Here is a 12,198-nt window from a genome sequence, read left to right as displayed (position 1 = left end):
ATTTGAACAGCGAGGCCGATTGTTCGCCGCGTAGGGGCAGTTGGTTTCGGGTGTAAGGGGGAGCCAGAAGCGAGAGAAAAAAATGGAACGGTGATTGGGCACAAGGAGGAGGAACAGACAGCGAGACAGCTGGGATGGTGAGCGGAGGGGAGCGTTGAACGAAAGGAGAGAAGCGAGATACGTTGGGGCCAGACCACGGAGGGATTTAACTGCACGAGGGTTATCCCCTCGCGGGCGCGATAGCTTGCGCTGAAAACAGACATCTACAGTAAAACCTTGGATTGCGAGTAACTTGGTCTGCGAGTGTTTTGCAAGACGAGCAAAAATTGTAAATAAATATTAATTTGATAAACGAGCGAGGTCTTGCAATACGAGCAGTACGTGCATACGCTTTGTCTGCCGAGCGTCACGTGATCACAACTGATATATACGAGTGCTTTGATATACGAGTGCTTTGGATTACAAACACGTTTCCAGAACGAATTATGTCTCGCAATCCAAGGTTTTACTGTACTAGAAAACGCACTTCTCAACAATGAACAAATGCACTTATTATTTTTCGCCAACGCTAGCAGCGCGCAGTCCAAAGGCCGTGGATGGACCTCATGCCCTCCCTCCCTCCTAGCCAGCCAGCCAGCCAAACTTTTCTCAAACATAGTATGATAGTGAGAATAGGTTTTGCCCTTTGCTGGCAACAAAACAAGTGTTAAGATGTTAAAACACCAAACTGAAACCTTTTACAAGGAATCATGTCTGCATTAACCACAATACTTGTGGCCAGAATGCAAAAAAAACATACTCTGATGTTTTAACATCTTAACACAACTGTTTTGTTGCCAGAAAAGGGGAAAACCTATTCTCATATTTTGGTACTGGCAAAGGAGGTCCCATGATATAGTATGACAGTGTTATAAAGTATCCGGCACATTTGCACAGCATCCAAGGCCGGGGTGGTGGAGAGCGATTGGGGTGGGGGGGGCGTGAGATGAGTGCAATGCAGGAATCAGACTCAACGCTGTGGGATTGCGTGCGATGTCATTGATGTCATTGCGCAAGAATCCAGCCAGCACAACTTTCTTTTCCTTGACATGATAACGAGTTATTGCACAACACACACGTCCAAGACGCTCAAAGCGTACATCTGAACACCACATTTTAGATTTGTTTACCATTGCCTCCGGTTGTGTAGATTACTTCATGGGTCAGCATTGCAACAAGCTGCCAATTCAAACACTCGTCTCAATCCGTAACAACTCAACGGCATTTGGAGGGCTGGGTTATCGACTTTGCTACGATGGACCCCAGCAGCAGCAGCAGCAGCCGTCAAGACGATGGTCAAAGTGTGGTGGCGAGACACATTTTGTCGTTGCTCACGTGACAGCTGAACTTTGCGCTTATTCTCAGTGCGCCTTATAGCGTCATCTGGTCCAACACCATGTGAGACTAGGCTCTAAGAAAAGCTGTCTCGGGTGTGGACCAATCAATTTCAAGGACAGTGCATACATTATCAGAGTTGTGTTTTTTGTTTGCATTCCGACCGCAGGTATTGTGGTCAATGCAAACATGACTTGTAAAAAAGAAGTGTAAGTTTTGTTGCCAGAAAAAAGGGTAAAAAAAAACAATTACCTTATTCTCAGTCTTATTCGTAATGGTCAAAACGACACGCGCGGACGCCCATCAAAAAAGATACACACGTTTCATATGCAGGTCTATTCCGGTAGAATTTGCATTAAAAGTCACCGACGCAACAACAGAAATCCAGTTGGTATCCAGATTTGATTTTTTTGCGGGTGTGGAATTACTTTGCTCGATCTGGAATGCGAACGAAGCTATTTTTGGGGCATGGTAAATCCACTCCAGTTGGCAACTGCAAAACGCCAAGCCGTGTGCGGGAGACTTAAGAGCAACAGCATGTGAACTATGTTAGAGATTGTCGCTGGCTTAAGGGTGACCCCCCCCCCCCCCAACATGCAAGCAGTTGAGATAGAGAGAGGGCCTCCAGTGGAACCTTATCGCGCTCGAGAAACACGCTTTCATTTTAGTCCAAGCTTCTCCGCGCTCAAAGCAACACATCGCCGGCTCTGCTCACCACTGTCCACGACTGGCCACCGAGCCAACGGTGGAAATTCCACCACTGCTACGACCGACCGGGGCAAGCCTTCGCGCAGACCCCACGGCTGCTGCGTGAGGCACGGGTTTGCCCCAGGTTGAGAGATTATATCCCGCGAGATGAGCGGTACAGCATATTAAACTAATCGATTCGGTGCGGTGCGTTTTGACTGTGCATAACTCCAGTGGCTTCCTAATATCGGAAGAGCGTTCCAGACGGCCGCAGAAGCGCATCTGAAAGTGCGCGATGGGGTGATCACCGTCAATGCGCGATGGCTCAGCCAAAAGCCCCTGCGAGGATAACCGGAGTTCGTGTGATGATGATTTATGCTCCTTGACGAGATTAGCAGGGTATTGTGATTCATGTGGCAAGCGCTTTGTGTGTGTGTAGTGAACGCGACCTCATGACGTATTCGTTCGGCAACGGGAAGCCACTGGACGATTCCTAGAGGCCCTTTATAAATGGCAGCCTCGCCCCACATCATACTTCCTGAGCGCGACCAACGCTCTGCTTGACGCGGCTGACGACGCCTCCCGTCCAGCGGCAACGCATGGTTGCAGAGGTTAAGGTTTTTTTATATTTTTCCCCGTACCAAACTACGTTTGTGTTATCAGATATGAGCAGGCATCAAACCCAATAATCGGCAGCGCAACCGATTATTGAACTAGCCGAATGACCCCGGTGTACTCGTGCATGATTATTAAGCCATGCTACGGCTTCGGTGGTGCCGAGCACAAATAAGAAAACGACTCAACGACCACGTCAACGGCACTGCCTTGAGAATGAAAAGGTGTAGTAAAATGGGCTGTGTTTGGGGAAAAGGGCCCTTCATAACAGAGGGGGAGAGAGGCCTGAGGCTCCATAAACCAGTTTACACAACGAGAAACGAGAGTGAAAATGCAGGGCATCCTTTTTTGTTGCCCTGTAGCGACACTTCCCGTATCTGCAGGGGACATTTTAAACCGTTAGCTTAAGATGACTAACGTTCCAGGCAGCAATGCGGCGATCCTAAAATAAAAGCAACAGAAATAACTATGACATAACAGGAAAAACACAACTGTTGACGCATTACCTAGAGCTTTTGAAATAAATAAAATGTGACTCGCCATGTAAAAATGTAATATGTTTTAGTCCATCGGCCCGTGTGGTTTTCAGACCAATATTATCCGGAGGCATTTGTTTAGGCAGGCATATTATGGGCAAGTTTTCGATCGTTTGGATCTCATCAGCAGTCAAGGCTTTGCTCTGGAATGTCACAGTGCCAGAGCAGCGCTTTTGAAAATCAGGGCCCTGATCAATCCAGAAGTGTTCACTGGCTTAACACAGCCGATGATACAAAAATGGTTGAACCAGTCCAGCAAGTGCTTGTTTAATATTGGATGATAAACAATATTGGTCCAAAACAACAGTAGGCTGCTCAATTAAAACAGCGATCCATTTACGACCGAATTCTCCTTAATATAATACCCACTTATTTCCCTGTATTTAAATAAAATGCTGGCGGTGCATTTTATAATCTAGGAGGTATGCGTTTGTGTGCGTGTGTAATCACATTTGGGTAACTTCATTGACATCGGGCACAAGTTTGGGGTCGATTTTACTTTCAGGAGAGCGTTTTTTTTTCTAATCCAGGGAAGACGATACCTATAATATCCTGCGCACCTCCAATTAGCACGGTTGGCTATGTACGGAGTTCAACATACATAAATACATTCCACAAAAATGCAAAATTCGTGTTTTTCATATATCTCTTCAACCTCATGGTTCAGTCCTCCCAGCACTATTTAATGCGCGTTTCTTTACAGCACATGATCTGACAGGCCATCATTAGCAGCAGCAGCGGTCACGCCACTGGCGAATGGCCTCCACATACGATCGCCAACCGTCACAGTCTTGTGACTTGGCCGATACAACGCGACACTGACCCCTGCAAATAGACAAGGCGAAGCCAATGAAGTGTGCTTCAAACTTAAGTGGGGGACCTTTCAAAACGTTCGCAAGGTGGTGTATGAACACTGACAAAGTGTCTGCTTCGATAACCATCTCCGGGTCCTCAGCAGCACCGCACGGTGGCGAGATGTTGACTACCTCGCCTCATATGCAGGAGGTCATGGGTTCGATGGAAACCCTGATGCCTGTTGTATATTTGGGAGTTTGCGTGTCAATCTCCCCCTCCGCGTGGCCGTGTGGATTTTTCTCCGGGTCCTCCGGTGGCAAGATGTTAACTACCTCACCTCATATGCAGGAGGTTGCGGGTTCGATCACGATCTTGACGCCTGTTGTATATTTGGGAGCTTGCGTGCCTCTCCCTCTCGCTCCACCCCGTGGTCACGTGAATTTGTCAGAGTCCTCCAGTTTTTCCCCTCCACATTTTGAATCGATACGCATTTTAGAGTATTTGGCTGCTATACATTTCCACGTGACAGGTCACTTCGTTGGGCTATCATTTGTCGCCAGGTGGCCTCTGAAAAAGAGCTGTATAGCTCAGTGGGCCCTAACTGGTAAAATAAAAATCAAGACACACCGATTTCACACCCAGTGATTCGTAACCGGAAACAAAGGCGACAGAGACCCGTTTCCCAATTCTTAGGATGTTCTTCTTTCGTATGGCTGCTGATGGAGATGCAGAGAAACAACTACAATTTCACATTCAGGTGGTCAAAGCCAGATAACTGCGTCAGGAGCAGCGGAGTATCGGTGTGATGTCTCCTTCATGTTTGCAGATCGGTCATTGCGTCGTTATATGGTCTGTTCTGGATGACCACAGTCGCACACTAGGGAGTTGTTCATTTTCCATTTGTGCAGTGGATGCAATTTAGGGTCGCCCATGAGCTTCGTAGAATATAAAACCCAGGGATCTTCTGCGTTGGCTGCGAGTTCTTTCAAAACTCCATTCTGATCTCCAATCTTCATCGCGGGTGGCAATGTAGATCCCACGCATCTACATGGCCACGCAACACGTTTGGTGAATTTCGGCGTACCAGGCGATTGCGGGCCATGGCTCAGGGCTGTTCTACGACCGCAAGATGACGAGTGGCCATACTTCACGATGCTGGCGAGTTGCGGGTTGAGTTTCACCATGCCGTGAAACTCACACTGGGGAAACCCCCAGCCTCACCGGGGCTAACCAAGCACACGTCGAAACGGCTGCAATGATGTGTTAACCTAACAAAAAGTCGGCCACAGTAATAACAATTACAGCTTACATATCATCACCTTTCATAAAACCTCAAGGCATTTTACATTGATGATAATGGTCTGGGGGGGGGGTAACAAGTGGCTACGTAAAAATAATATTGTATCGTGTCATTATTTACCATGTTGTTTCATTGCATTCGAATGATTTTATTACATTCTTTCAAAGTTACGGGTACATAATTATGCCAACTCCACACAATCTCTAATTTACGTTACGGAAAAAGATAAATACCTGTCAATGTAGAACGATTGAGCAAGGTTGAGTTGAGAAGATATTTTACTATTAGCCGTAACTAACGATAGAATTCTAGGTCTCGCTAGTTTACAATAGATATAAGTCATGTTTTAAGATCATCAAAGGAATACTTTAATCTCTATATCGATCTGCTTTTATTGTTTTCTACGGTATATGTAATTGTAGTACTTTCTGTTTAACACCTTCCTATTGGTTACTGTTATGATAATACATTACTGTATAGACAATAAACACAACAGCAGCATTGCTTATTTGGAAAAGAAAAGTGTCATCATTAAGAGGTCAACGAACCACATGGGCAGACCGTGTTTATGAAAGGTTCCTCCGAGTGCCGACACATTCTATCTCATATTAAAAGGAATATACTCTTTGGGTATTTCGGTAAAATCACGTAGATAGAAAAAAAATAAAGAATAAAATATCACGACTTTTCGATCGCAAAACAAGCAATCGTCCGATTGCTTGTGTTGCGATCGAAACGTCGTGATATATTTTTCTTTTTCTATCTACGTGACTTTACCGAAAGACCCAAAGAGTATGAATTCCTGCAGTCACGAAAGCGTTAAGTGAAGCTTTAAAAGGAATACTCGAATAAAAGTAAAATACTTATTTCCAGGCCTTTGTAAACCATGACAAGGCGTATGACTTGAGAAAATTTGATCGAGTTATCCAAGCTCTGAGAAACCAAGGCACTAAAAATATATATATTTTAAACTATATTTTTTACAAACACTGAATAGGTCAACAGTACGGTACACAATGAGGCTACATGAAGGTAAAGAAAATACGTATTTTATACAAATACCTACCAGGGTAAAGCAACGAGAAACGCTTTCACGTGCCATTCGAGGCAGCGTGACAAGTTTTTTTTGGAAAATAGTTTGGGAGAAATGAACCTTGAAAACATAAATGGGGTATTTATATATACTCTATGGTTCTTTCGGTAAAGTCACGTAGAAAGAGAAAGTAACAAATTAACTAATAGCATACGACGTTTCGATTGCAACACAAGCAATCATCATCAGGTACAAATGAAAGAGAAAACAAAACCCAGTAAACTTAGAAACATAATGTAATGCAACACAGATAGTCGGCTAATATAACAGTCAACACCCTACCTGGTTGATTACGTTCTTCCAACGATTGCTAAATTTAAGCGAGAGATTAAACACAGACACGGAGACACACATACAGACACACAAGTAGAGAGACACAACAGAGACACACAGAGAGAGACAGATACATATAAACTCAAGATTTGCTGATGTAAGTCATGAGAATAACCAAAAGAAATATACTCCAGGAAGAGAGTTGAACCGAATTAAGAGGATTGCTCAGATGGTTTAACAGTCGGCAAACCATGAGAAAACCCACGGGATGGACAACTGGAAATCATCATCTCAGAATATGAATGTTTACTTCTTTGAGTTATTGTAGGCCCACGAGGCTACGAGCAGGTTAGAGCCGCTTTTGCCCACTATATTTTGACAAATAAAGCAACGTATACAGCACCAAATGACCTAACAAAGAACAGTTTTCTCACGCGTACAGATGACGTCCAATGACACATGTGGCCAAGAAACACGTAAACCGAACCAAAACTTGACATTAAAGTTTGAAAGTGCGCAAAAGAAGCATAGAGTGGTGAACGAGGGAATTGCATTGCGAAAATATTAAAAGGGGGCACACACACGCGCAAAAGATCAGCGAAGAAGATGCGCAATTTTTGACCGGGACCATGGTGACTTAACAAAACTCGGTGGGGCTAGGGCAGGCCACGCTGCTGCAAGCGTTGGTCGGTAGCTGGTTGGGTTCATAAATTCGCGACTGAGAGAATCATTCACCGACAGAGATGGAGGCACGAAATCCCCCCCCCTAAAAAATAAGACGTTGTCAAGGAGCAAAATGGAATTGGATGAGGGATGGGGATATGGACACAGAGAGAGGCCTGAATCCAGCAGTGATTATAAGATCGCGGCAGATATGTAACATTATTTAATAGTGTTTTTTCCGTGTATTAATTAATACACGTATGCGTCCAATATCGATCAAGTATTCAAGGGCTTAAAGCAGTTGTTTTGTTCGCACGTCAAGGTAGTGTGTGCTCAGCGAGGGAGCATGACAAATATGTTTTGCGATATTTGTGTTGGTCGTGCCAACCTAGCACAAATAACAAACTCCCGCACGCGAATGACAACCGCCCTAATAAAGAGAGCGAGGCGACGTTTCGGTAAATGCCCCTTTTAAAGGAGACCTGCAGCGCTCTCTTGCCATTAACGTCGCCCGATAACATTGCCGATTATTGTTTTTTTTAAATTGGGCAGTCGTATTGACAGACTAATGTGGCGAAGCTTGTTTTGTTTTACCAACTCAAGACCAAGTGGGGGATATAAGTTGTAAAGCGTGGGGAGGCAGTCATCCAGCAGTGGATTGGAATTGTCTGACACTCAAACAAACGTGGCGCGCTTCCCGTATGAGCCACATCACACAATAATCACGTTCTCCCATCTCCTGTATTCCTAAACAAAAAGTCGCGGTCGCGTCTTATTATCCGCTGGTTTGTATAACTTTGGGAGCTTTTTTTGCCAGTATCAAAGTATGATATATTATTATTAATATATTATATATTATCAGAGCATTTTTGTTTGCATGTCCACTGCATTTACCGTGTGGTTAACGCAGTAACAGGATTCCTTGCAAAAGCTTTCTATTTGGCGTTTGAACATCTTAGCACCTGCTTTCTTGCTAGAAAGGATAAAACCTATTTTTTCACAACTGTATAACTTACTTGACAACGGACACGCAATTGTGGTGCGTTTTATTCCCCTAGCTTCTTACAATGCGTACATGCGTATGAATGTATACGTACTGCGTGAACATAACCTTTGGCCTATAGGGGCACATGTTTTTCATGTTATGCTGGAGAGGGGGGGGGTCCCAAATATCGCTAACTACTTACGTAACGCCTCTCAAGTAAACACAATCGCCACAACAATAAACGCGAAGTCTGAAAAACATCAACGAACTAAAAGCGACCAAATCCGAAGCGGATCTCTCCACCCCGAAAGCTTTTTCCTCGCAGCCACCGCGGTCTTGCCTGACGCTCCCTGGCGGGAGGCCTACACGCAGGCTCCGGGCGGCATGCTCAGGCAAGCGAGGCCGCACACGCGTAACGCCACTGCCGTCTAGCGAACGGCTCGAGCTGCCCCCGCCACGCGACGCTCGGCGCGGGATGCCGAGGCGCTACGGAGCAGCGGCGCTCGATGAAGCGAGCCGGGAGATCGGCCGAGCGAGTCAAAAGAACAAAGGCTTACCCCAACAGCACACAGCAACTCCGCGCCGCCATATGCAGCACGGCACTTTTAGGGGGGGAGGGGGGAGAGTGAGGGAGGGGTGGGCGCGCGTCCGCTTAGCCAATTAGAGAGCTCCGTCGAACCACGCGTGCTACGTCATTGCGTACTCATTGCAAGCCGCGTGCGTCTGTTGTGACGGGCGCATGGAAATTGGCTCGTGACGTCATCACGTCAAGCATCACCCTTCACTTGACGTCATCACGTCAAACAGTCCCATCGGCCACGCCTCCTGACGTCATCGCGTGGGTCTTGCCGAGCGTGAGGTCGCCTACGCAGTTTAAAATGTTACACGACGTCATTGCGCACACCGCCACCTGTTGGATCTGCGCGTGACGTCGTTACGTCGGCCCCCCCCTGACGTCATCACGTAGGGTCTTGCCGAGCGAGAGGTCGCCTACGCAGGTTTAAAAAGTTACACTACGTCATTGCGCAAAACCCCCGCCCCATCCCCCCCCCCCGTTGTATTGCACGTGTTGTCATTACGTCAAACCGCCGTGGTCTGTGTGCGCAGCCTGAAATGTGGCTCTGTCGAAGACGCCATTGCGTTGTGGTTAATGTTGCTGTGACGTCACCACGCAAAGCTAACGCGCGAGCGTCCTGACGTCATCGCGTCGGCTCGTTGCCATTAACGGGTGACGTCATCCATAAAAACCACGTATACAAACCGCGTGAAGTGTGCGTCGTGACGTCATCGCGCCACGTGCTTTCGTCTACGTCAAATCAAGATTGATTTCCTCCACGTGTTTATGAGTAAAATATCGCGGGTCCGCTATAGGCCACGTTGTCAGCAGAGGGCAGTGCAGTAACATAAGCACCGTACAAGGAACTCCTCTAGCTACGAACGAGTTAGGTTAGAGTTTTCATTTATTTATTTCATTTGATTTAATTTCAATTATTTGGTATAGCCCTGTGAGCCATTCGGCTCTTGAATCGGGTGCAACCGCAACAAATAAAAAAACATGAACAAGAAAACATCTTAAAGTGGCAAATGAGGTTCCAATGATCTTAAAGTGATTATGTGACTATGTGCAAACAGAGGTCTGTTCGTAAGTCGATTTGTTCGTAAGTCCAAACTTTACTCATGTCGATTCCAAACGTGTTGTACGGCGTGTACACGAAACACGGGGGAAGGCTTTAAAGGTGTTATAATCTCCTGCAGATGTAGATGCCACTGGTTCTTCACGTTCTGCAGATGTAGATGCCACTGGTTCTTCACGTTCTGCAGATGTAGATGCCACTGGTTCTTCACGTTCTGACTTTACCGAAAAAACCTAAGAGTATGAATCCTTGCAGTCACAAAAGCTTCAAGTCTAGAATCTTCACGTTCTACAGATGTAGATGCCACTGGTTCTTCACGTTCTACAGATGTAGATGCCACTGGCTCTTCACGTTCTGCAGTTGTAGATGCCACTGGTTCTTCATTCAAGTTCAGGTTCATGTATTAGGTATAGCCATGTGAGCCATTCGGCTCTTGAATCGGGTGCAACCGCAACAAACAAAAACAAAAACATGAACAAAAAACATCTTAAAGTGAATATGTGATTAAGTGCAAACAGAAAATCCAAGAAAAGACTGCAAAATATTGCAGAAAAAAACACCGTACACCAACGCTGTGTGCAAAAATCCCAGTGGGATGCAAGTCAAACAACAACAACCACAAGACAACTTAGATTAAGGCCACCAGTCTAACTCTGTACTACAACAAACAAACCACTTTTTAAAATTTTCTTGCCGTGGTTTTCACACCTGATGATGATTGCTTGTGTTGCAATCGAAACGTCGTGAGAATTTTATTGTTTTATATTTGTATTATTTTATTGTTTCCCTTCTACGTGACTTTACCGAAAGAACCAAGAATATCTTAACACCTGTTTAATTGCCAGAAAGGGTGAACTATCTTCTTATGTATCACAGCTATCTATGGGACCTTATCGCCAGAATCAAAGTATGAAAACGAATAATAGGAATTAAAAATAACAATCGTTTTTTACTCTCAATAAAAGAGATACCTTGCAAAAGGTGTACATATCTTAACCAACTACCCAGCTCGTTTGAATAGTTTACGTTTTTAAAAATAGTTTTTAACAGAATGATGTCCTGTGTATCTAAGGGCATGACAACCTCTGAGATGACAACAACCACTTAACCAACTCTCGTAACCCAGGAGGGTTTATTTGAACACGTCCTGTTCAAACAAGCTGATGAGTGGTGGAAACATGTCCACAGTGTTGCTTGCGTAACCAACTACTGCTGAATGATATTGGTCTGGGAAATCAGTAGTCCGATTAACTAAAACATTTGTATTTATGCGCGGAGACTCGGAACGGAGTCAATTCTGCTATGGACTTTTAAATCTAAAATTAAAACTAATTTCTTTAGAACTGCTTTGCTTCGTGTTGTGTTCAGTTTGTCGTCCTTCTCGCCGCACCTCCGATTATCACGGTTGTCTATGTTCGGTGCGAAAGAAGCCCAACGTGCAGACATCGACTCACACAGAGACCCATAGACTCACACAGAGACCCATAGACTCACACAGAGACCCATAGACTCACACAAAGACCCATAGACTCACACATAGACCCACATACTCACACATAGACCCATAGACTCACACAGAGCCCCATAGACTCACACAGAGACCCATATACTCACACAGAGACCCAAAGACTCACACAGAGACGCACAGACTCACATAGAGACCCATAGACTCACACAGAGACCCATAGACTCAAACAGAGACCCACAGACTCACACAGAGACCCAGAGACTCACACATAGACCCATAGACTCACACAGAGACCCATAGACTCACACAGAGCCCCATAGACTAACACAGAGACCCATAGACTCACACAGAGACCCACAGACTCACATAGAGACCCATAGACTCACACAGAGACCCATAGACTCACACAGAGCCCCATAGACTAACACAGAGACCCATAGACTCACACAGAGACCCACAGACTCACATAGAGACCCATAGACTCACACAGAGACCCATAGACTCACACAGAGACCCATAGACTCACACAGAGCCCCATAGACTCACACAGAGACGCAAAGACTCACACAGAGACCCATAGACTCACACAGAGACCCAGAGACTCACACATAGACCCATAGACTCACACATAGACCCATAGACTCACACAGAGCCCCATAGACTCACAGAGACCCACAGACTCACATAGAGACCCATATACTCACACAGAGACCCATAGACTCACACAGAGACCCATAGACTCACACATAGACCCATAGACTCACACAGAGACCCA

General features: G+C 45.5%; 1 protein-coding gene across 1 annotated transcript in view; it reads right to left on the bottom strand.

Moving 5' to 3' along the window:
• The window catches only part of CSDE1 (cold shock domain containing E1), a 49,003-nt gene extending 40,053 nt beyond the window's left edge, over positions 1-8,950 (bottom strand). Inside the window, exon 1 of the mRNA XM_078882185.1 lies at positions 8,879-8,950. The gene's annotated coding sequence lies outside the window, so the exon portion shown is untranslated. The remainder of the gene's footprint in view (positions 1-8,878) is intronic.
• Between the last annotated feature and the right edge of the window lie 3,248 nt (positions 8,951-12,198).

This window comes from Lampetra fluviatilis, chromosome 64 (assembly GCF_964198595.1).
Source record: "Lampetra fluviatilis chromosome 64, kcLamFluv1.1, whole genome shotgun sequence".
NCBI lineage: Eukaryota > Metazoa > Chordata > Hyperoartia > Petromyzontiformes > Petromyzontidae > Lampetra > Lampetra fluviatilis.
This window is presented reverse-complemented; position numbering and strand designations above follow the sequence as displayed.